Genomic DNA, 23,887 nt, shown 5'->3' on the forward strand with positions numbered 1-23,887 from the left:
AGATAAGCCAACAAGTAGAAAATATATAGGCACAAATGGAACATTTACAGAAATAACCATGGGCTAAATTATAAAAGAACTTTTAAGAAACTTCAAACAACCTTTATCATACTGATCACATATCTAACAATTATGCAATGTTAGATTAAAAGTCAATAATACAAGTCTGAAAAAAATACATAAGCCTAACACCAAAACTTATTCTTAAAAAACATGAGTTAAACAGGAAAACGTAAAATTCATGAAATCTTTAGATATGAATAAGAAAGGCACTCACAATTCAAAACATGTAGCATGCAACAATGACAATACTTAGAAATACACTTACAGCTTAAAATATACTTATTTTAAAATGTGAAAATAAAAGAATTAAGTATTCTTTCCAAGAAACTAGAAAGTGAAACATAGCAAATGCAAAGACAGTAGAAGTTAATAATAAAGAGCTGAATAAATGAAAAAGACAAAAGCCAGAAGCAGAGATTATGATTTAAGTTGAAATGTTTATCCACTTGTTCTGTCATGAATTCTATGCAATATGAACCAGTTATTATAAGAAACACCCAAAATTCTCTAGAGAACAGAAATTACTTAATTTTTATAAGATAGTTTATTTCCTCAGAGTTTTACCTTTATTTTTAGAAATAAACTTCTTAATAAGATCATAAAATTTATAGCACTAATTAGTAAAATAGCTCACTGCTATTTAGATAGTGATCAGGGACTTCTAATCAATAAAAATTAAAATTGCCCAGAAGACCATATAATGATGTAAAAATATAGGGCTATCATTGATCTGAAAGTCTTTTCTGTTTTGAGTGCCTTTTCTATTTTGAGTGTGTTTGGCTATCAGAATTTGCTTTTTGACCATGCACTGTTTCTGAATCAAAGTCTCTCACCAGTACATAGAAAATTAAAAAAAAAAAACAAACACTTGCTGACAATATTCAGAGCAACAGCATTTATGAAGAATCACAATGGTCTTCAACTGGAAAAAAAAGCCTGCTGTAGAGTCAGTAATGTTCAGAATAATTTATTATATTACTTAAACTTCTTTACTGAACAACCAGTTTAGAAAAGGATAAAAATATCAAAAAGATATAAAACCAGATGACATGTGTCATGAATTTGCATCATTGTTGATACTTAATGGAATTTAATCCAATGATATACTGTTTTTCCTGTGATTTCTTGATCCTGAACTTCCAATACTGAAGGTTACGAATGTTCAAGATCTAGAGAAAAACCTCCCACACTACTTGAGTTAGACCATTATATTGATGATTCCAAAATACATTCCACAATTAGGTTAGAAGAAATCTATTTAAAATGAAAATTATGAGGAACAAAGAATTAGTAAAATGTATAAAATTTCCCCTAAAGAAATCCAGCAGGGATTTTTCTCCAATTTATATAGAAAACAATTCAGAATATCAGAGTTAAATATGATTTAAAATTTTTTATTTCAAATTTGTTACAAGGGATTAAAAAAAGACATTATATCTACTGATGATTTTTTGGTTTCTTAGAACTTCAGAAATTTATGCACAATGAAGTAGCCATAGAGTCATACATAAATCTTCAATACTACAATAAAAATGCAGAATATATATTAATCGCATAAGAAAATTTTTATAACAAATACAAAATAAACTGTCATATAACTGGGCCTTTAAAAAAACTTGTTTGCAAAATAATACTGTTTAGCTCATTGACATATCTGAATTAACTTTGGGCTCAAAAGCTAGTTGACTCTATTTAATTTTTTTAAAAAATTGTCAGCATATAATAATTATATATAAGATTATATTGGCCGGCCGCGGTGGCTCACGCCTGTAATCCTAGCACTCTGGGAGGCCGAGGCGGGTGGATCGCTCAAGGTCAGAAGTTCGAGACCAGCCTGAGCGAGACCCCGTCTCTACTAAAAATAGAAAGACATTATATGGAAAACTAAAAATCTATATAAAAAAATTAGCCGGGCATAGTGGCGCATGCCTGTAGTCCCAGCTACTTGGGAGGCTGAGGCAGTAGGATCGCTTAAGCCGAGGAGTCTGAGGTTGCTGTGAGCTAAGCTGACGCCACGGCACTCACTCTAGCCTGGGCAACAAAGTGAGACTCTGTCTCAACAACAACAACAACAACAAAAAAAAAGATTATAATTCACCATGGAATAGGGGAGAACAAAAAGGGAAAAGCTAACTTACCCCAAAAGCAGGCTACATTTTTGTTTGTATTAGAGCTTTAAAACTTTATTGTTAATGTAAATTTTATAATTTGGACAACATTTTTTTCCTTACATAGAAATCATTCAAATTTGCTTTAATTAAACAGGAAGAACTATTTCAATTCTCTAAACACAAGTAAGAAGTTATTTAACTACATTTATTTTCCAGAAAAAGATAGCAAGAGAAAAAGAGGGATAAAAAGCTACCAATAGACAGAAAACAATTATCAAAATGGCAATAGTAAGTCCTTCCCTATCAGTCATTATTTTAAAAGTAAATGGATTAAATTCCCCAATCAAAAGACATGAAGTGGCTGGATAAATAAAAGTGTGATTCAACTATATGCTGTCTCCAACTATATGTGACTCACTTTAGATTTAAGGATGCACATAGGCTGAAAGTGAAAGGATGAAAAATATATTTCTTACAAATGGTAACCAAAAGACAATGGTGTTGCAATACTTATATCAGACTAAATAGGCTTTAAGTAAAAAACTGTCAAAAGAGACCAAAAAAAGACACTATATAATGATAAATAGGTCAATTCACCAAAAATATTTAACAATTATATATGCACCCAATAGCAGAGCATCCAAATATATGAAACAAATATTAACTGTACTGAAGGGAGAAATAAACAGCAACACAATAACAGCAGGAGATTCAAATACCCCACTTTCAGTATTGAATAAAACATCCAGACAGATGATCAATAAGGAAACAGAGAACTTGAATAATATTAGAGACCAGATGGACCTAACAGACATATATAAAACATTTCACCCAAAAGCAGCAGAATACACAATGTCACATTCCCAACTACATATGAAACATTCTCCAGAATAAACCACATGTTGGGTCACAAAGCAAGTCATAAAAGATTTAAGAAGATTTAAGTCAATACCATGTATCTTTTTCAACCACAGCAGAATGAAACCAAAGGACCCCAAGTAGTCAAAACAATCTTGAGAAAGAAGAACAAAGCTAGAGGCATCATACTTCATGACATTTACATCTTACAAAGCCAACATAATCAAAACAGTAAGGCACTGGCATGAAGACAGCTATCTAGGCCGGGCGCGGTGGCTCACGCCTGTAATCCTAGCACTCTGGGAGGCCGAGGCAGGAGGATTGTTTGAGCTCAGGACTTGGAGACCAGTCTGAGCAACAGTGAGACCCCATCTCTACTAAAAATAGAAATAAATTATATGGACAGCTAAAAATATATAGAAAAATTAGCCGGGCATGGTGGCACATGCCTGTAGTCCCAGCTACTCGGGAGGCTGAGGCAGGAGGATCGCTTGAGCCCAGGAGTTTGAGGTTGCTGTGAGCTAGGCTGACACCACGGCACTCTAGGCCAGGGAACAGAGTGAGACCTCTGTCAAAAAAAAAAAAAAAAAAAAAAAAAAAAAAAGACAGATATCTAGACCATTGGAACAAAATAGAGAGACTGGAAAAAAAATTCAGACATATATAATCAACTGATCTTTAACCAAAGTATATAATGGGGAAAGGATACATAATGGAGAAAGGACAGTCTCTTTAGCAAATGGTGCTGGGAAAACAATAACCACATGCAAAAGAGTAAAACTGGACCCTTATCTTACACTATACACAAAAATCAACTCAAAATGGATTAAAGACTTAAACATAAGACCTGAAAGTGCAAAACTCTTGGAAGAAAACACGGGGGAAATTTTTTCTAACATTGGCCTTAGCGATGATTTTATAGATATGACATAAAAGCATAGACAACAAAAATAAAAACATACAACTGGGACCACATCAAACTATTAATAAAAAACTGGAAAGAAAAAAATGGAGTGGAAAAGCAACCTATAGAATGAGAAAAAATATCTGCAATCATATATCTGATGAGGGGTTAATATCTAAAATATAAGAACCCCTACAACTCAATAGCAAATAAATAAATAAACCAAATTGAAAAATAGGCAAAGGACATGAATAGACATTTCTTCAAAGAAGACATACAAAACCAGGTAACAAAAGGAAAATATATACAAAATTGGACTTCATCAAAATTAAGAAACTTTGGGGGATACTGTCAAGAAAGTAAAAAAGATAATCCACAGAATGGGAAAAAATATTTGCAAATCATGTATCTGATAAAAGATTAATATCTAGAATATAAAGAACTCCTACAACTCAACAATAACAAAATAAACCAATTCAAATAGGCAGAAGACTTTAATTGACATTGCTCCAATGAAGATAAAAAATGGCCAATAAGGACATGAAAATATGCTAAACATCCTTAGTCATTAGGAAACTGCAAATCAAAACCACAGTGAGATCCAACTTCACACCCACTAGGATGACTATTGTCCAAAAGAAAAAAATAACAAAGATTGCAAGAATAAGAAGAAACTGTAACCCTCATACGCTGGTAGTGATGTAAATAGTATAACTGCCATTTGAAACAGTTTGGCGTTTCCTCAAAAATTTATTAACATAAACATAGAATTATCACATGATCCAGCAATTCCACTCCTAGGTATAAACCCCTAAAGAACTGAAAAAACTAAGACCCAAATAGATAGTAGTATACCGTTTATAGCAGCCTTATTCGCAATAGCCAGAGGATAGAAACAACTCAATTGTTCATCAACAAATGAGCAGATAAACAAAATGTATGACCTACATACAATGAAATATTATTCAACTATAAAAGGAATGAAATTCTGATAAATGCTACAATATGGATGAACCTTGAAAACATGGCAGATGAAAAAAGCCAGAAACAAAAGTAGAAATATCGGGCAGATGTGGGTGGGGGGGGGGGGGGATGGGTGTATACACACATAATGAGTGCGATGCGCACTGTCTAGGGGATGAACACATTTGAAGCTCTGACTGGGAGGATGGGGGGGCAAGGGCAATATACATAACCTAAACTTTTGTACCCCCACAATATGCTGAAATAATAAAAAAAATAAATGAATAAAAATTTTAAAAAGTAGAAATATCATATGATTCCACTTATATGAGGTACCTACAATAGACAAATTCACAGAGACAGAAAGTAGAATAGGTGACACCAGGGCCTAGGGGAAGAGGAGAATGAGGAGTTATTGTTTAACAGGTACTGTGTTTCTGACGCAGGTGATTAAAAAGTTTTGGAAAAAGAATAGTGGTGACAGTTATATAATATCATGAATGTACTTAATGGCACTGAACTTAAAATGCTTAAGAGATAAATTTTATGTTATATATATTTTACCACAATCTTAAAAATTTAAAAAATATAAACACACACACACACACACACACACAAATGAATATTCCACAGTAGTGTAAATGCATAAACTAGTTTCACATCTATCAACAAGAATTAATCACAAACTTACAGGTATCAAGTAAAAAGAAGCAAATATAGGTAACTTACATATGATTTTACTTATATAAAGTTCAAAAACAATATTTTAATAAAAATATAACTTTTAGAAAACAAGTAAAATAAGTGTCTTTAGGTTTGAGGGGATGCGATTGGGAAGGGGCAAATGGGAGCTTCTAATATAGGGATAATGTCCTGCTTACTAAGCTGGGTAGTGGATACTCAGATGTCCATTTTATTATTTAAAATGAGCATATTGGTTGTATACATTGATAGACATATTTCACAAAAGCATAAAAATTAAACATTACTCAGGTATTACTATAGCTGAGTTATAGGAGAGGTTAGAAGTAGGTACATTTAAGCTACTAATTATATATAATTAAATATAGCAATTACTATATTACTAATGTAGTAATCCAAAGATGGAGGTAGACTGAATTAGGAAGAGTTGAGAAAAGATATGCAACATGTCAGTAAAACTCAGCGGAAACCAAGCAGGTGGGAGGGGGACGAGGGGATGGGTAAATTCATACCTAACAGGTACAATGTATGCTATCTTGGTGATGGGCACACTTATAACTTTTGACTCAAATGGCACAAAAGCAATTAATGCAACAAAAATGTTGGTACACTTATAATACTAAAATAAAAAAGAAAGAAAAAGAAAAAATATGCAAACTTTGACAGTAAGGTAAAAACATAAATGGTACAAACTTTCCATTTCAAATGGAGGCAAAACCCACTAAAGGATTATCTGGGGAAATGCTCTTTGTTGAACTCACTATTTACTATTAAGGTTTCAGACTTAGTAAAATTACATTTTAACTTAAATATTTTTGTCCAGTAAACATACAAATCATTTCTGTCCAGGAGAATATATAACCTCAAAGATTACAGTTTACTGGCCTTTAGTATATATTAACCAGTTTTGTATTCAGATCAGCAATCTTATATTCTATTCCTTTATTAAATTGTCTATAAGTGCATAACTCCTAAAATGGTCTCTGAATTGGCCTTAACATCATACTCATTTCCTCATTAATCAATGAGTTCAATAAAATCTTTGATAGGTGTTCAAATTTTTTATGTGAGCCATGATTTTATCTTTTTGAAAGTTAACTACAGAGAAAGAAAAGTGAACAGATTATTAAAATATTTAAAATTTTAAATGAATAAATTGTTGTTAGATTGGATATGACAGTAAAGGGAGAAAAAGGTTCATAGATGCCCTGTAGGTACCTGATTAGTTCAAATATGCTATTATTTGAATATCTGTCCCCTCCAAAACTATTGCTGAAATTTAATCCCCAATGTGGCAGGATTGAGAGGCAGGGCTTTTAAGAGGTGACTGGATCATGAGGGCTTTTTGGGTTAGTCTAATAATGATTTAATGGGTTAATGGGTTATCATAGGAATGATATTGGTGGCTTTTCAAGAGGAGGAGAGACCTGAGTTAGTATGCTCAGCCCCTTGCCATGAAATGCCCTATACTACCACAGGACTCTGCAGAGAGTCCCCACCAACAAGAAGGCCTTCATCAGACACAGCCCCTCAGCCTTGGACTTCTCAGCCTCCATAACTGTAAGAAATGAATTCCTTTTCTTTATAAATTACCCAGCTTCAGGTACTGTTATAAGCAACAGAAAATGGACTAAGAATGTCATTCACTCATATAGTCAACACTAGAAAAGGACCAAGACTGGAAGGAAAGATTACAAGTTTGTTGCCTTTGAGGTATTCAAACTGAAATGCTGACCTGATAGTTGAATATATGGGTGTTATACTTAGAGGTCAGAATTGAATTATAAATTGGGAAATCAAGATAAAAAATGAAACTATAAGAATGCATATAGATTAGATTGACTACCAGGAGAGAGAGTACAGATAAAGAAAAAGGCCCAACAAGAAAACCTTACCTCCTCTCTTTCTATCACACTGCACGTCCAATCCAGCAACAAATCCTGCCAGCACTACTTTCAAATTACATCTAGACTCCAAACATTTCTCACTATCTTTACTGCTACCACCATCTCTCACCTGGATTTAGGAGCAGACTCCCAAGCAGTCATCTTGCTTCTTACTATGCTCTCTAAAGTCCATTTTCCTCACAGCAGCCATGATAACCCTTTTATAGCTAATTTTAAAGCCTCCAATGGCTTCCTATTGGATTTAGAACAAAATCTAAATCTGTACTGTGGTGTGATTTTACCCTTGTTACTTCTCTGATCGCATCTCCTACTACTCCCCACACTTCACCCCCTTCTGCTACAGCTATACTAGTTCTCCTTATTGCTCAAACAAACCAGGCCATCTCCTATCTCAAGGTTCCCTCTGTCTGAACATTCTTCCCCAGAAATCAGAATAGTTTGCTTCCTCCCCTCCTTTAAACTTTTACTCAATGTTACCTGCTCACTCAGGCCTTTCTGAACCATCCAATTAAAATTCTAACCCACCTCTCCTCACACTCCCAGAATCCTCTTTCCCTCTTGCCTTGCTTCAGTTTTCTACATAGCACTTACCACCATCTATATTAGTCTATTCATGCTGCCATAACAAAGTATCAGACAGAGCAGCTTAAGCAGAAATTTTTTCCTCACAGTTCTAGAGGATAACAAGTCTAAAATCAAGGCACTGACTGACTCCGATTCCGGTAAGGACTCTGTTCCTGGCTTGCAGACAACCACCTTCTCTCTGTTTCCTCACATAGCGTTTCTTCTGTGCACAGAGAGGGAGAAAGAACAAGGGACCCCTTCAGTGTCTTTTCTTACAAGGACACGAATTCTATCAAATCAGGGCCCCACCCTTACGACTTCATTTAACCTTGATTACTTTCTTAAAGGCCCCATCTCTAAATATAGCCACACTGAGGGGTTAGGGCTTCATTGTAAGAAATTTGGTGAGACACAAACATTCAGTCCACAACATCATCTAACATACTAGTATCTTTATATATAACTGGTTTATTTTCTATCTCTTACCCTGAAATATAAAAGGACAATGATTTTTGTCTGTTTGACTTACTGCTAATTGTCCAGTACATAGAACAGTATATGACACACAGAAAGTGATCAATAAATATTTACTGAATGAATTCCATAAATGAATGAAAAAATCCGGCCGAAAATAATGAGGTCAGGAAAGAGAATAAGCAGGTGGGGAAAAAACAATTGTAAAATCAGGTGCCAAAGTCCTTAATAAAAGAAGATTCTTCAGATGCTTTGTAAGATAACAGTAAAGATGAAGGGGAAAGAGTGACATAAATAAAAGACATGAACTCAGAAACTAGAGTCTTTTGTTGGTGAGTTCCCAATTTGTTCGTTGATTCCTTCTTCCCTCTTTCCCACCTTCCTGAAGATAGGTGAAGGTTTAGAAAAAACAATGGAGAGTAAACAGGATACTGAATCTGAGGTACTACAAGTTATGAGAGGAAAAGATAGTCACAACCTAAAAGGGTTGATGAAGAAGTGGTACATCCTCTGGATATATCCAAATTTTAGTTCAGGCTAGGAAGTATGAAGACGACTTTGAAAAAGGTAAAATTTGGTGACAATGAGTCAACATTTCCACAGAGCACAATGTGTTTATCTTAATCTCTTCAGTGGATGTTTTTAAAAAGTACCTTAAAAGTTTTTCATTAAGGATAACACAAGGGGCCGGGCGCGGTGGCTCACGCCTGTAATCCTAGCACTCTGGGAGGCCGAGGTGGGCGGATCGTTTGAGCTCAGGAGTTCGAGACCAGCCTGAGCAAGAGCGAGACCCCATCTCTACTAAAAATAGAAAGAAATTATATGGACAGCTAAAAAATATATATAGAGAGAAAAAATTAGCCGGGCATGGTGGCGCATGCCTGTAGTCCCAGCTACTCGGGAGGCTGAGACAGGAGGATCGCTTGAGCCTAGGAGTTTGAGGTTGCTGTGAGCTAGGCTGACGCCACGGCACTCACTCTAGCCTGGGCAACAGAGTGAGACTCTGTCTCAAAAAAAAAAAAAAAAAAGGATAACACAAGGGTTACATGCAAATCAGGTGATGCTCAAATTGCACATTTACACAGCTTAATTATTTCCCTCTTGCCAGAGAAATCACACAAATAACTAAACACACAAATAACTCAATTGTTAAACTCCCTTCAGTATCCTAACCTAAAAATCAAATAACCTAAAAGAAAGTACACTGACAGCACCATCTCTCAGATTTTAAGGCTTACATTTGTGAAAAATGTGAGGTATCTCTGTTATAAATTATTTTACTTAATAGTTCATAAAATGTAAATACTATTCACACAGAGGGATCAGTGGATATACAGTGATAGAGATGATTTAATTTACTAATTAGTTTTCACATTACTTGGATTTGTTAACCTCTGAGGCAATTTTTTTTAAGTCAGATCTTACAAACTAAAAGACACTTTGGAATGTCAAAGCCTTATCTGGATATTGTCATTTCATTTCTTTCAAACTTCTTAAAACCAGTATCTCACTAGGGAGGCAATAAGTTAGAATGCAACCTAGTGGGGAAATCCTGCATTTACTCAATGTCCATAGTTTTTACATAGTTCCAGATGTTCAGTACATTAATAATACACTAACTCAAAGCCTCTTTTTGAAACTTTAGAAAGTGCAAATTGCATTAAGACCTCTTTGCCCTCATTAATGGTATTGTTACAATCCCAGTCCTCTGGAAAATGTTTTTTGGCATGTGTTTAACTTTATAATATTGCCATTTACTCACTTTAATAGCCAGTACTCAAATCTTAATGCTTTTAATAGGCCTGCCTAAACAGACTACCATCTTTTGTAATCTTAATCACAGAATTTATTTCATAGGTAAAACCTGCCATTTTTCTCCATCTAAAGATGATTCTTCACTATTCATTTCCTGAGGTGATAATATTTAAGAAATGTTTACTTTCTTTTATTCAGTTGATATGTACCTATAGGTGGCATATGTTAGGAATAAACAGTTCCTTTTAAATACTAATAAAAATGGAAAATAAAGTAGCAGGGTTTTTAAAATAACTTCAGTTATAGCAGAAATATTAATAAATATATCCTTAATTCTTGCTGTATACAAACAGAAAACACAAGAAGACTAAATATATGAATTCCCAATGAAACAACTTCATATTTGGCGATATCTGACTCAGCACCTTCACCTCAAGAGGCTGGGTTTTATATTTCAGGATCAAACTTTCAATGAATACAGATGTAGTCAGTAGAGCACTTACAGGAATAACATAGAGAAATATTGCCCTTAAGTGAAAGTAAGATCCCTTATAGTTGTTGGCAATCTAAGTGGAAATGAAAGATCCTACAGTCCTTTCTGAAAACGAACATTCCCTCTCATAAATTAGTTAAAAGACCGAGGATTGTGAAAATGTTAGACCTGCACTACTGATAATGACACATTTATTTAGAGTCACTTACTGATACGTTCCGATTAAAATACACACTGATACTTACAGTGCAAAAATTTTCAAATTAAATGCCACTTCCAAAATAACTAATACATTTCTTCATGGCAATTTACTTTGCTAAAATCTCTTGAAAAGAAAACAGTAAGAACCCGACCACTATTTATGTATGGAACAAATTCTTAACTCTTTGAAACATAAATTCTGAATTACTGTTGATTCATCAACATAGTTGGTTCATCAATGTCTGAAGTAACCATTTACTTAAAATGTACATAATTTGACTGGTTTTGCTATTTTAGAATGAAGAAGTATTGGCTTAGTAAATATTGGCTGAAATCTGAATGAATTTATTCACACAAATTCAACTATGTTTCATTCCTTACCTGAGTAGATTAACCTAGGCCGAAAAAGACAACTCATTTTCTATACTTCTGTAAAAAGGCTAGTAATTAAAGTAAACTATAAGGAGGTCAATGCACCTACATAATTAGAATCTAGGTTGGTGGCTCATACCTGTAATCCTAGCATTCTGGGAGGCTGAGGTGGGGGGGATCGCTTGAAGTCAGGAGTTCAAGACCAGCCTGAGCAAGGGTGAGACTCCGTTTCTACTAAATATAGAAAAATTAGCTGGGTGTGGTGGCACACGCCTGTAGTTCCAGCTACTCCAGAGGCTGAGGCAGGAAGATCACTTGAGCCCAGGAGTTTGGGGTTGCTGTGAGCTAGGCTGATGCCAAGGCACTCACCTGGGCAACAGAGTGAGACTCTGTCTCAAAAATCAAACGACAACAACAGCAACAACAAAAAAAAAACCAGAATCTAGGTTGAGAGAAGCAAATGAATAAGAAGCAACCAGAATAACGTTACCCTAAAAGTTACTACTTTCAAGTACTGCCAACCTGAATCAGCTATAAACCTCTTACTGTAAAACTTGAAAATGAAATGCTTTGGAAAAAACACCATTTCACAATCTAGAAAAAAGATCGCAAAGAAAAAAAAGTACGATGTGGTACAAAACAAAAATAGAAAGGATTCAAGGTATACCACTACAAAAAACCATCAAATCACAAAGGAAGACAACAAGCAGAATAAAGACACAAAATATCTACAAAACAGCTAGAAAAAATTAACAAAATGGCAGCAGTAAGTCCTTACTTGTCATTAATTATCTTGAATGCAAATGGATTAAACTCTCCAATAAAAAGACAAAAAATGACTGAATAAAAAAGCAAGACCCAACTATACACTGCCTACAAAAAACTCACTTCACTTTTAAGGACACATATAGATTGAAAGAGAAGTGATAGAAAATGATATTCCACACAAATGGAAACCAAAAGAGAGCAGGGTTAGCTATACTTATATCAGAGGAAATAGACCAAGTCAAAAACAGTAAAAAGAGACAAAGAAGAACTTCATATAACATAAAAGGGTCAATTCATCACGAAGACACAACAATTGTAAATATATATGTACCCAACATCAAAGTACCTAAATATATAAAGCAAATATTAAAGGATCTGAAAAGAGAGAGAGATTGCAATACAGTAATAGTAGGGACATCAATGCCCCACCTTCAAGAATGGACAAATCATACAGACAGAAAATTTACAAGGAAACATTGGACTTGTGTAACACTTTAGACCAAATGAACCTAACAGACATGCATAAGCATTCCTCTGAGATATGGCAGGTTTGGTTCCTGACCACTGTAATAAAGCTAATACGCAATAAAGTGAGTCACACACATTTTTTGGTTTCCCAGTGCATATAAAAGTAATGTTCATGCTATACTGTAGTCTATTAAGTGTACGATAGCATTATGTCTAAAGAAACAATGTCTTACCTTGATTTAAAAATACTCTGCTAAAAAATGCTGACACAAGAGAATAAACCGAGTACATACTGTTGGAAAAATGGTGCCAATATACTTGCTTCATGCAGGGTTGCCAAAAACCTTCAAAATTGCATTTTATAAAAAATGCAATATCTGTGAAGTACAATAAAGCAAAGCACAATAAAATGAGGTATGCCTGTACAAAACATCCAATCCAGCAGCAACAGAATACACATTATTCTCAAATGCACATGGAACATTATAGAGAATAGAGCATATGTTAGGCCACAAGTCTTAGCAAATTTAAGAAGACTAAAATCATATCAAATATCTTTTCTGGCCACAACAGTAAAAAATCAGAAATAAATAATAGGAGGTGCTGGGTGCAGTGGCTTGTGCCTGTAGTCCCAGCTACTCAGGAGGCTGAGGTGGGATTGCTTGAGGCCAGAAGTTCAAGATCAGCCTGGGCAAAACAGTGAGATTCCCACTTCAAAAAAAAAGGAGCAATTTGGGAAAATTCAGAAATACACAGAAATTAAACAACATGCTCCTGAACAACAATGAAAAAATTAAAAGGAAAATTAGAAAATATCTTGAGACAAATGAAAATAGAAACAACATACCAAAACTTATGGGACAAAGTAAAAGCAATTCTATGAGAAAAGTTTATAGCAATAAACACCTACATCACAAAAGAAGAAAATCTCAAATAAACAATTTAACATTACTCCTCAAGGACCTGGAAAAAGAACAAAAAACTAAACTCAAAGTTAAGAGAAGGAAGTTTAAGATCAGAGCAGAAATAAATAAAATAGGGACTAGAAAAATAAAACAAAAATCAACAAAACTCAGAATTAGCTTTTGAAAAGATAAACAAAATCAACAAACCTTTAGCTAGATTAACAAGGAAAAAAAGAGAAAAGATTCAAATAAATAAAATAAGAAATGAAAGAGAAGACATTATGACTGATACCACAGAAATAGGAGACTACTACAAACAATTATATGCCAACAAACTGGATAACCTATAAGAAATGGATACATTTCTGGATACATAGAACCTATCAAAACTGAATCATAAAGGAATAGAAAAACTGAACAGAACACTAATGAGTTCTTTCCAATCAAAGAAAAGCCCAGGACCTGATTGCTTCACTACTGAATTTCACATAACATTTAAAGAACACTTTCCAATCCTTCCCAAACTCTTCCAAAAAATCAAAGAGGAGGGAATACTTCCAAACTCTTTATATAGCTAGCATTACCCTGATACCAAAGCCAGATAAGGACATTACAACAGAAGAAAACTACAAGCCAATATCCTTGATGAACACAGACGCCAAAATCCTCAACAAAATATTAGCAAACTGGATTCAACAACATATCAAAAAGATCTTTTTTTTTTTTTTTTTTTTTTTTTTTTTGAGACAGAGTCTCACTCTGTTGCCCGGGCTAGAGTGAGTGCCGTGGCGTCAGCCTAGCTCACAGCAACCTCAAACTCCTGGGCTTAAGCGATCCTACTGCCTCAGCCTCCCGAGTAGCTGGGACTACAGGCATGCGCCACCATGCCCGGCTAATTTTTTGTATATATATATTTTAGTTGTCCATATAATTTCTTTCTATTTTTAGTAGAGACGGGGTCTCACTCTTGCTCAGGCTGGTCTTGAACTCCTGACCTCGAGCGATCCACCCGCCTCGGCCTCCCAGAGTGCTAGGATTACAGGCGTGAGCCACCGCACCCGGCCTCAAAAAGATCATTAACCATGATCAAATGAGATTTGTCCCTGGGATGCAAGGATGGTTCAATATATATAAATCAATAAATGTGATAAGTCACATTAACAGAATGAAGGAAAAAAACCATATGACCATCTCCTTAGATGCAGAAAAGGTATTTGACAAAATTCAACATCCTTTCAGGAAAAAAATTCTCACCAAATTAAGTATGGAAGGAACGTACCTCAACACAATAAAGGCCAAACATAATAAGCCCACAGCTAACATTATACTCAATGGTGAAAAATTGAAAAGCCTTTCCTCTAAGATCTGGAACAAGGTAACAATGTCCACTTTCACCACTTCTATTTAACATAGCACTGGAAGTCCTTGCCAGAGCAATTTAGCAGAGAAAGAAATAAAATGCATCAAAATAAGAAAGGAAAAAGTGAAACTGTTGCTGTTTGCTGATGACATGATCTTATATAACCCTAAAGACTACACCAAAAAACTCTTAGCATAAATGAATATGTTAATAGTAAAGTTGCAGGATACAAAATCAATGTACAAAAAATCAGCAGCATTTCTATACACTAATAACAAACTATCCAAAGAAGAAATTAAGAAAATAATTCCTTCTACAGCAGCTACAAACAAGAATAAATTTAACCAAAGAGGTGAAAAGACCTGTACACTGAAAACTACAAAATGTTGATGAAAGAAATTGAAGATGACACAAATAAATGGAAAGATATCCTGTGTTCATGGATTGGAAGAACACTGTTAAAATGTCCACGTTACTCAAAGTGATCTAACACTTCAATGCAATCCCTATCAAAATTCCAATGTCATTTTTCATAGAAATAGAAGAAAAAAATCCTAAAATTCCTATGGAACTGTAATAAACCCTGAATAGCCATGGCAATCATGAGCAAAAAGGAACAAAGCTGGAGGCATCATGCTACCTAATTTCAAACTACACTATAAAGTTATAGTAATTGTAACAGCATGGTAATGGCATAAAAATAGACATATCAACCAATGGAACAGAATAGAGAGCTCAGAAATAAACCCATACATGTATGGTCAATTGATTTTCAACAAAGGTGCTAAGTATACACAATGGGAAAAAAGTCTCATTAGATAAATGGTGCTGAGAAAACTGGATATCCACATGCAGAAGAATAAAATTGGAACCTTACCTAACACCATATATAAAACTTAATTCAAAATGGATGTTTTGGCCGGGCGCGGTGGCTCACGCCTGTAATCCTAGCTCTCTGGGAGGCCGAGGTGGGTGGATCGTTTGAGCTCAGGAGTTTGAGACCAGCCTGAGCAAGAGCGAGACCCCATCTCTACTAAAAATAGAAATAAATTATATGGACAGCTAAAAATATATACAGAAAAAATTAGCCGGGCATGGTGGTGCATGCCTGTAGTCCCAGCTACTCGGGAGGCTGAGACAGGAGGATCGCTTGAGCCCAGGAGTTTGAGGTTGCTGTGAGCTAGGCTGACGCCACGGCACTCACTCTAGCCTGGGCAACAGAGTGAGACTGTGTCTCAAAAAAAAAAAAAAAAAAAATGGATTTTTTTTTTTTTTTTTTTTTTTAAAGAAACAGGGTCTTGTTCTGTCAACCAGGCTGGAGTGCAGTGGGCGTGACCATAGCTCACTGTAGCCTCAAACTCCTGGGCTTAAGTGATCCTCCCACCTTAGGCTCCCGAGTAGCAAGGACTGATTACAGGAATGAGCCACCATATTCGGCCTTAAAATGGTTTAAAGACATAAACCTAAGGGTTGAAATGGTAAAACTACTAGAATAAAACACAGGGGGAAAACTAAACAACATTGGTTTGGGCAATGATTTTTTTGGATTTGATACCAAAAGCACAGGCAACAAAAACAAAAATAGACCAATGGGATTATATTAAACTAAAAAACTTCTGCACAGCAAAGAAGACAATTAACATAGTGAAGAGACAGCCTACAGATTGAGAGAAAATATTTGCAAATCCCAATCAATAAGGAGTAATATCCAAAATATATAAGAACCCCCTAAAGCTTAATTGCAAAAAAAAAATAAATAAACCCAATTGAAAAATAGGCACAGGACATAAATACACATTTCTTCAAAGACGACATACAAATGGCTAAGAGATACATGAAAAGATGCTCAACATCACTAATCATCAGGGAAAGGCAAATCAAAACCATAATGAGATATCACCTCACACCTGTTAGAATGGCTACTGTCAAAGAGACAAAAGATAAGTATCGGTGGAGAAGTGGAGAAAAGGGAACCATTGTACATTATTGGTAGGAACTTAAATTAGTATATCCTTTATGGAAAACTGAATGGAGATTCTTCAAAACACTAAAAATAGAATTACCATATAATCCTGCAATCCTACTTCTGGGTATTTACCCAAAAGATTTGAAATCAGTTTCTCAAAGAGATGTCTGCACTCTGTTGTTCCATCCAGCATTATTCACATGGATGGAATTGGAGAACATTATGCTAAATGAAATAATCCAGGCACAGAAAGACAAGTATCACATATTCTCACTTATATGTGGAATCTAAAACAATCAAACTCATAAAAGAAGAGCGTACAATGGTGGTTACCAGAGGCTCGGGCAACTACCCTTCTACTTTCGTCTCTATGAATTTGACTACTCTAGGTATTCATACAAGTGGAATCATACAGTTATATTTGCCTTTTTGTGATTGGCTTATTTCACTCAGTATAATGTCCTCTAGGTTCATTCATGTTGTGGCATGAAAACAACACCCATTTACTATCTCACAGTTTCTGTAGGTCGGAAGTCTAGGCATGGCTCAGCTGGTGTGGGATGTTTATAGTTGGGGAGGTTGTGTATGGGTGGAGGCAAGGAGTATATGACAGCTATCTGCACTGTCCACTCAATTTTGTTGTGAACCTAAAACTGGTCTAAAAATTAAAATCTATTTTTAAAAAAGACTACATGACCTATAGTCTTCTCTACATTGAGCTGCTAAATATAGAATCTTTTCCATGATGATTTTTCTTCCTTTATGATCTTTCATGTTAGCATGACTTCCTAGGTATATCATCTTCAAGCTAACATTATCTAAACCTGGCAAATCTTATTTCTAAAAACTCCTCAGAAATAGTACTTTGTACAAAGGCAAATACCAATGCATTGGTATGAACTCTAACCATTTATTCACTATGTCCTGTAGAAAGTGCTACATCTTTTGAAAGAGTTTTTAAAAATACAGTAACCCTGAGTTAACCTGGCTCCTTAAAATTAAAGGCAAGAGACTGAGAGAGTTCATTTCTGTAAATTGAAAGAGTTGCATTTGCTATATTATTTGGGAATATTCAATTATAATATAAAATACAGAAACCCAAGTAGATGGGTGAAATTCTTCAGATGTTAAAATCAGAGATAGAATTTAGAAACCTATAAGATATATTGAAGAGATAAAGTAAGTATAGCATTTGCATATGAATATAAATGAAAAAGGATGGAAGGACACTAAATGTTCAAGATACATTATATATACATGAGGTAGCAAATATTCAAGATACACTAAATATATGTAAGGCACATGAAACACTACTCAACATTCGTGAAATCTTATTCTGCTACCCACTGATGATACCAATTCTGGCTCCATGTATCCTCTACCCAAGAAAGGCAAATAAAAGCCACAGTGGCTCAGCAAGTGAATTGATGGACTACAACTATGGCCAGGTACATTTGCTCTGACCTATCACTAATAAAACGTGTGTCAACTGTGCATCTGTTGGGTCCCCTTGCCCAAACCTCATTTCTAGTCTTTGTAATCATATCATCAGCAAAGAAAGCTGCCGTGGCAAAGAGAGAAAGATAAGACATGAACATTGCATAACCCAGGATTTAGGTAGTATGGTCCTTCTATCCACTTGTACTCTATTCTTAATGTTAATATAACCCTAACGTTTTCCTCTTGCCTTTTAGTGTGTGTTTTAAATTTCCTTACTAAACTGTATGACTCAAGTATCTTAATTTGGTGTCAGCTTTTTTGTCCCATGACCTCTGAGGAAATCTGCCTGATAAGCGTATTAGGAGGCTACCTTTGCATCAAGGTAACTTGCTTCCTGATAACACCCAAATCATCCAAATTCAAAAGGTGTCAATATGAAACTCAGCCAAAAAGAAAAACCAATCCGTTACTATTATGAAGATTAATTATAGATAGATATTAAAGATTATAATCAAGACGGAACACCTGGAACTTCCAAGTTTTTCTAACTCACATCAAGTTCAAAATGGGAATATGGGAAATGCATAGTAAATTAATCATAAGTTATATTTAACCAATTTGTCATTTCTCAAAAAGTGCTTTCTATATCTACCCATGAAAAATATAGTTTGAAAACAAGGGGTTATGGGAGCACAGGGAGTTAGAATGAATTCAGCTTCTGGATTTACTACTGGCTCTCTGCCTGCTGTGGTTTGAATGTCCCCTCCAAAACTCATGTTGAAATTTAATTGCCATTGTATCAGTATTAATGAGTGGGGCCTTTAAGAGATGGTTAGGCCATGAGGCCTCTGCCCTCACTGGTAGATTTAAATGTCTTTAAAAGGGGCGCTTTTGGGAATAGTTTCTCTGTCTTGCCTGCCCTTTCACCTTTCACCATGGGATGAAGGCCCTCACCAGGTGCTGGTATCTTGATATTGGACTTCCCAGCATCCAGAACTGTGAGAAAGAAATTTCTCTTCTTTATAAATTACCCAGTCTGTGGTATTCTGTTATAGTATCACAAAATGGACTAAGATATTGCCTCCTCAAACTAAGCTACCTAGCCATCCTTGACTCTACTTTAATCTTAACTTTTCTGCTTTTATTCTCCCTAAATTTTTCACCTAAAAATTATATTCAATATATTTTTATAAAAATATACTTTTTGGAACCAGATGTGGTACAAATGTATGCATGTTATTTATAGATGACTATATATATGCATACATACAGACAAAACAAAGCAAAAAAAAAAAAACCCTTCACTTTAAAAACTTTCCAACTATAGTACTATTTTTCAGAATATTCAATCATTCCACTTTTTAAAAGAGCTTTCCAATATAACCCTTCAAAATAGCTCTTATATGTATCTTCCTAAGGACAATAGTTTAGCTCACAAGGAAAAACAATTGTGAAAGCAAATATTAACGTAAGTATAGATATAGCAATATATAGGTATTTGTATATATATGCATATTGTTCTAAATAAAAATAATAGAGCCAATTAATATTTATCAGATCAACCATATTTCACATATTAAACTCTAGAAAACTATTACGAAGACAGCATCAAACTAGAAAATCAAGTTTTAAGGCAAGTTCTTTCACTAATTAAATGTATATGACCTTGGCCAACTTACATGAATTGTCTGCCCAGAATGTAATATGTGCCCAATAAATATTTGTCAAAGGAATAAGCAAATGGATGGATGCATGTTGTTTAATAATGACAATCTACGTGTCACATGTGGCAGGCTTCCAAATTAACCCACCTGGGAGAGGTCTTATGATTCATAGCTTATACCCTATCCCTGAGAAAGAATCTTACTATGACTTCCTCAAACTATTGACATATTGGTCATTTCATCTTACTGACCTAATGAACCTACTGACACTGAGAAGGACATTGATTTATTTCTGAATCACGAAGTTTTACTGATTGTCTTAGTTGTACAACATCTTAGCCTGTATGTTGTAAACTGCAGCCAATGAATTTAACTTCTGTATTGTACCCTCCAATGAAAAAGGACAGCTCTGAAAGGAGTCTCTCTCTCTCCCTTTTCCTAAACTTTCTTATAAAAGCATTTCAACTTGTAACAGACTTTGGAGCACGTCCAGCTTTGTGTGTGTGTCTTCACAGGTCAATCTTCATATTTCACTTCCAATAAACCTTTATCAAAATATTTCTGCATCAACAGCCTTAATTTCAGTCAACAGGCCGGGCGCGGTGGCTCACGCCTGTAATCCTAGCACTCTGGGAGGCCGAGGTGGGCGGATCGTTTGACCTCAGGACCAGCCTGAGCAAGAGCGAGACCCCATCTCTACTAAAAATAGAAAGAAATTATAGGGACAGCTAAAAATATATATAGAAAAAATTAGCCGGGCATGGTGGTGCATGCCTGTAGTCCCAACTACTCGGGAGGCTGAGACAGGAGGATCCCTTGAGCTCAGGAGTTTGAGGTTGCTGTGAGCTAGGCTGACGCCACGGCACTCACTCTAGCCTGGGCAACAGAGTGAGACTCTGTCTCAAAAAAAAAAAAAAAAAAAAAAAAATTTCAGTCAACAATACCAAAGAGCCAAAGTTCTCAACAACTACACTTAACCTCTGAGACATGAACAACCCTCCCTACCACGTTCCAAAAGCCTCAATGCCATTCTTTCTTCTTAATATTACAGGAAAAAACATTCCTTGAAGAGACTCAGTTGACCACTTAAAATAAGGCAAATTTAAAATCAAAGAAATTTCAACCCTCTAAGTAAGAAAAACACTTTTAAATGTAGCACTTTAGTTTCTCCTTTAGATCAAGCACAATAAAATTTAAAATGAGAAATACATCAAACTAATAACATTGCAAATCTCTTAACACACAAACTTAATGCTGAACAATACTTATAAAAACTGTACCTAGAGAGTGAACAGAAACATTTGCATTTTATCCCTTATCTGACATTCAGTGATGAAATGCAAAATGTTCCCTCTGTGAAAATGGCTTATGCATCTTACTCATGAAGATATAAAAGAAAATCAAAGTCTGTAATGTACAAATAAAAAGATCCAAGTTGCTACTCTGGCACCAGAAAGTCTCTTTTCAAAATGATTTAATAGAAACTTTCCTATAAAGAGTTTAGCAACACTTCTACCAATAAAAATTATCTCTCAGAGAGTTCTAAAGCAGTGATGCTACTAGTTAAATGACAATAGAGTCAAAATCAAATTTATCTTAGTGGAGAAATGGTGTTCTTTATGAAATTATTGTAATTTCTAGTAACTTAGAAGGTTCTGAAAGAAATATGGGGGGAAAAATCTCAAATGACATTATCTCAGATATCTTTATCTTTACACAGATGCTGCAGTTTACAACAAAAGGAAATTGGTTTTCTCATTGACAGTTTTAAGTAAATCACCCATTCTAATTATCTAGTTATATAGGGGAAAAATATTTACCATAGAAATGTGTGGTTTGCAAAGATTTAAACTTCTATCCTATGTTTCTTTTATGAAAATCTGCAATCTTCTGTCTAGTCTTTTCCTTACATTTTCACACAAGCAATGATAAACTGTGATTATAAAAATATTTTCTGTACCTTTGCTAATACTGTCCCCTCAGTCTAGAATGATAAGACAATTATAATGTGGTTTGATCTGATATCTACATTCTGAAATTCAGTTAAAAATACATTTTTAAAGACAATAGAACTAGGATGTCCAATTTCAGCTCCAATATGTAAAGAACTTGGAAATCATCATATCTGTCTTATAAGAAAAATCCCAAACTGAAAATCAATGACTTTTCTGGGATTTATCAGAGAAATGAAGTCACAGGGCAAACTGCCACCCTGAAATCTGGAGAGACAAGTCAATACAGAGAATCACTGTCAAGATATGCTTACTTGGAGCAGTAGCCACTAAAACCATAAATTGGTAGAAACAAAAGATAATTTTGACAAATTGCAGAAAATGTAAGCTAGCTTAAAAGAAAGTCCTAGGGGCTGCAGTCTTAGGGGACCCCATATTTTTAAAGATATTACCTTCAGAAATCCCACCAGGTTCTCACAGTAAACAGCCAAGAAAAATACTCTTGTTTCTGCTAGGGAGGGAGTGTGGGGTAATTAACCGTTTTGAAATACACTCAAAACATTCTCCATAACAAAGTTCAGTCTAGTCCTCGGGCCAGGGAAGAAGACTTTACCAGAGTCTTATCCAACTTAAAGGAAGGGAAAATTTCCTAAACGCCAGCCAGCTTCCTCCTGTCTCTTCTAATGAGATGAATGAAGAGCTAAGAAACACTTGTGAAGGTCACAGGCAAGGGACATAATTCTACTGAAAGACTGAGACATACAGGATTACAAGACGCTTCCTCTCCCATCATACCTTACCACCACATCAGTAGGGATCCAGGATAACAGCAGTCGATCACAACTGAGAGAGCTGCAAGGCTCAAACTCTAAGCATGAGTTTTGGGGGACATTTAGAAAGCAACTCAAGTCCACATAAGAATTAAAGAACACTGGTAAAGGTAACTACAAGGTAAAACATAAAAGTAAAATATATATTTCATAGTAGATATAAAAGACAATATAAAATGTATTTTTTGTTTGTAACTTTTTTCCTATCTGATTTAAAAATCAACTGCATAAGGCAATAATTATAAATTATTATAGGCATACAATATGTAAAGATGTAGTTTTTTGGCCGGGCGTGGTGGCTCACGCCTGTAATCCTAGCACTCTGGGAGGCCGAGGCGGGTGGATCGCTCAAGGTCAGGAGTTCGAGACCAGCCTGAGCAAGAACGAGACCCCGTCTCTACTAAAAATAGAAAGAAATTATATGGACAACTAAAAATCTATATAGAAAAAAAAAATTAGCCGGGCATAGTGGCGCATGCCTGTAGTCCCAGCTACTCGGGAGGCTGAGGCAGTAGGATCGCTTAAGCCGAGGAGTCTGAGGTTGCTGTGAGCTAAGCTGACGCCACGGCACTCACTCTAGCCTGGGCAACAAAGTGAGACTCTGTCTCAAAAAAAAAAAAAAAAAAAAAAAAAAAAAGATGTAGTTTTTATGACAATAATGACACAAGAAGTGAGACAGAATACCACTATATAGGATTAGAGTTTTTGCATACTATTTCCCCCCCCCAAGGGGGGTCAAATGGAGTGATTTTGAAAGCTTAATTAGTATTAATCCAAACTACATTGTTATAAATTAAGATGTTAACTGTAATTCCCAGGACTACCTCTAAGAAAATAACTCAAAAATACATAGTAAAAGAAACACCAAGGGAATTAATAGGATACATTAGAAAAATTTAAATGGCATACTAGAAAGTATCTACCTAGTATCTATCTATAAGATTCAGAAGGCAGTACGGGAGAAATAGAAGGGGGAAAGGCACCAGACATACAGAAAACAAATATTAATAGCAAAGTGACATTTATAAAGACTACCTTATCAGTAATTACATTAAACATAAATGGAGTAAGCACTCCAGTTAAAAGCAGAGATTACCAGAAGGGATGTTTTTAAAAATGCTCCAACTATGTACTGTCTATAAACAACACATGTTAAATTCAAAGACA

General features: G+C 35.1%; 1 protein-coding gene across 1 annotated transcript in view; it reads right to left on the bottom strand.

The window, feature by feature from the left end:
- BRIP1 (BRCA1 interacting DNA helicase 1) overlaps positions 1–23,887 on the bottom strand; it is a 144,005-nt gene that overhangs the window by 50,627 nt on the left and 69,491 nt on the right. The window lies entirely within an intron of this gene.

Source organism: Eulemur rufifrons, chromosome 9, assembly GCF_041146395.1.
Source record: "Eulemur rufifrons isolate Redbay chromosome 9, OSU_ERuf_1, whole genome shotgun sequence".
In the NCBI taxonomy this organism is placed as follows: Eukaryota; Metazoa; Chordata; class Mammalia; order Primates; family Lemuridae; genus Eulemur; species Eulemur rufifrons.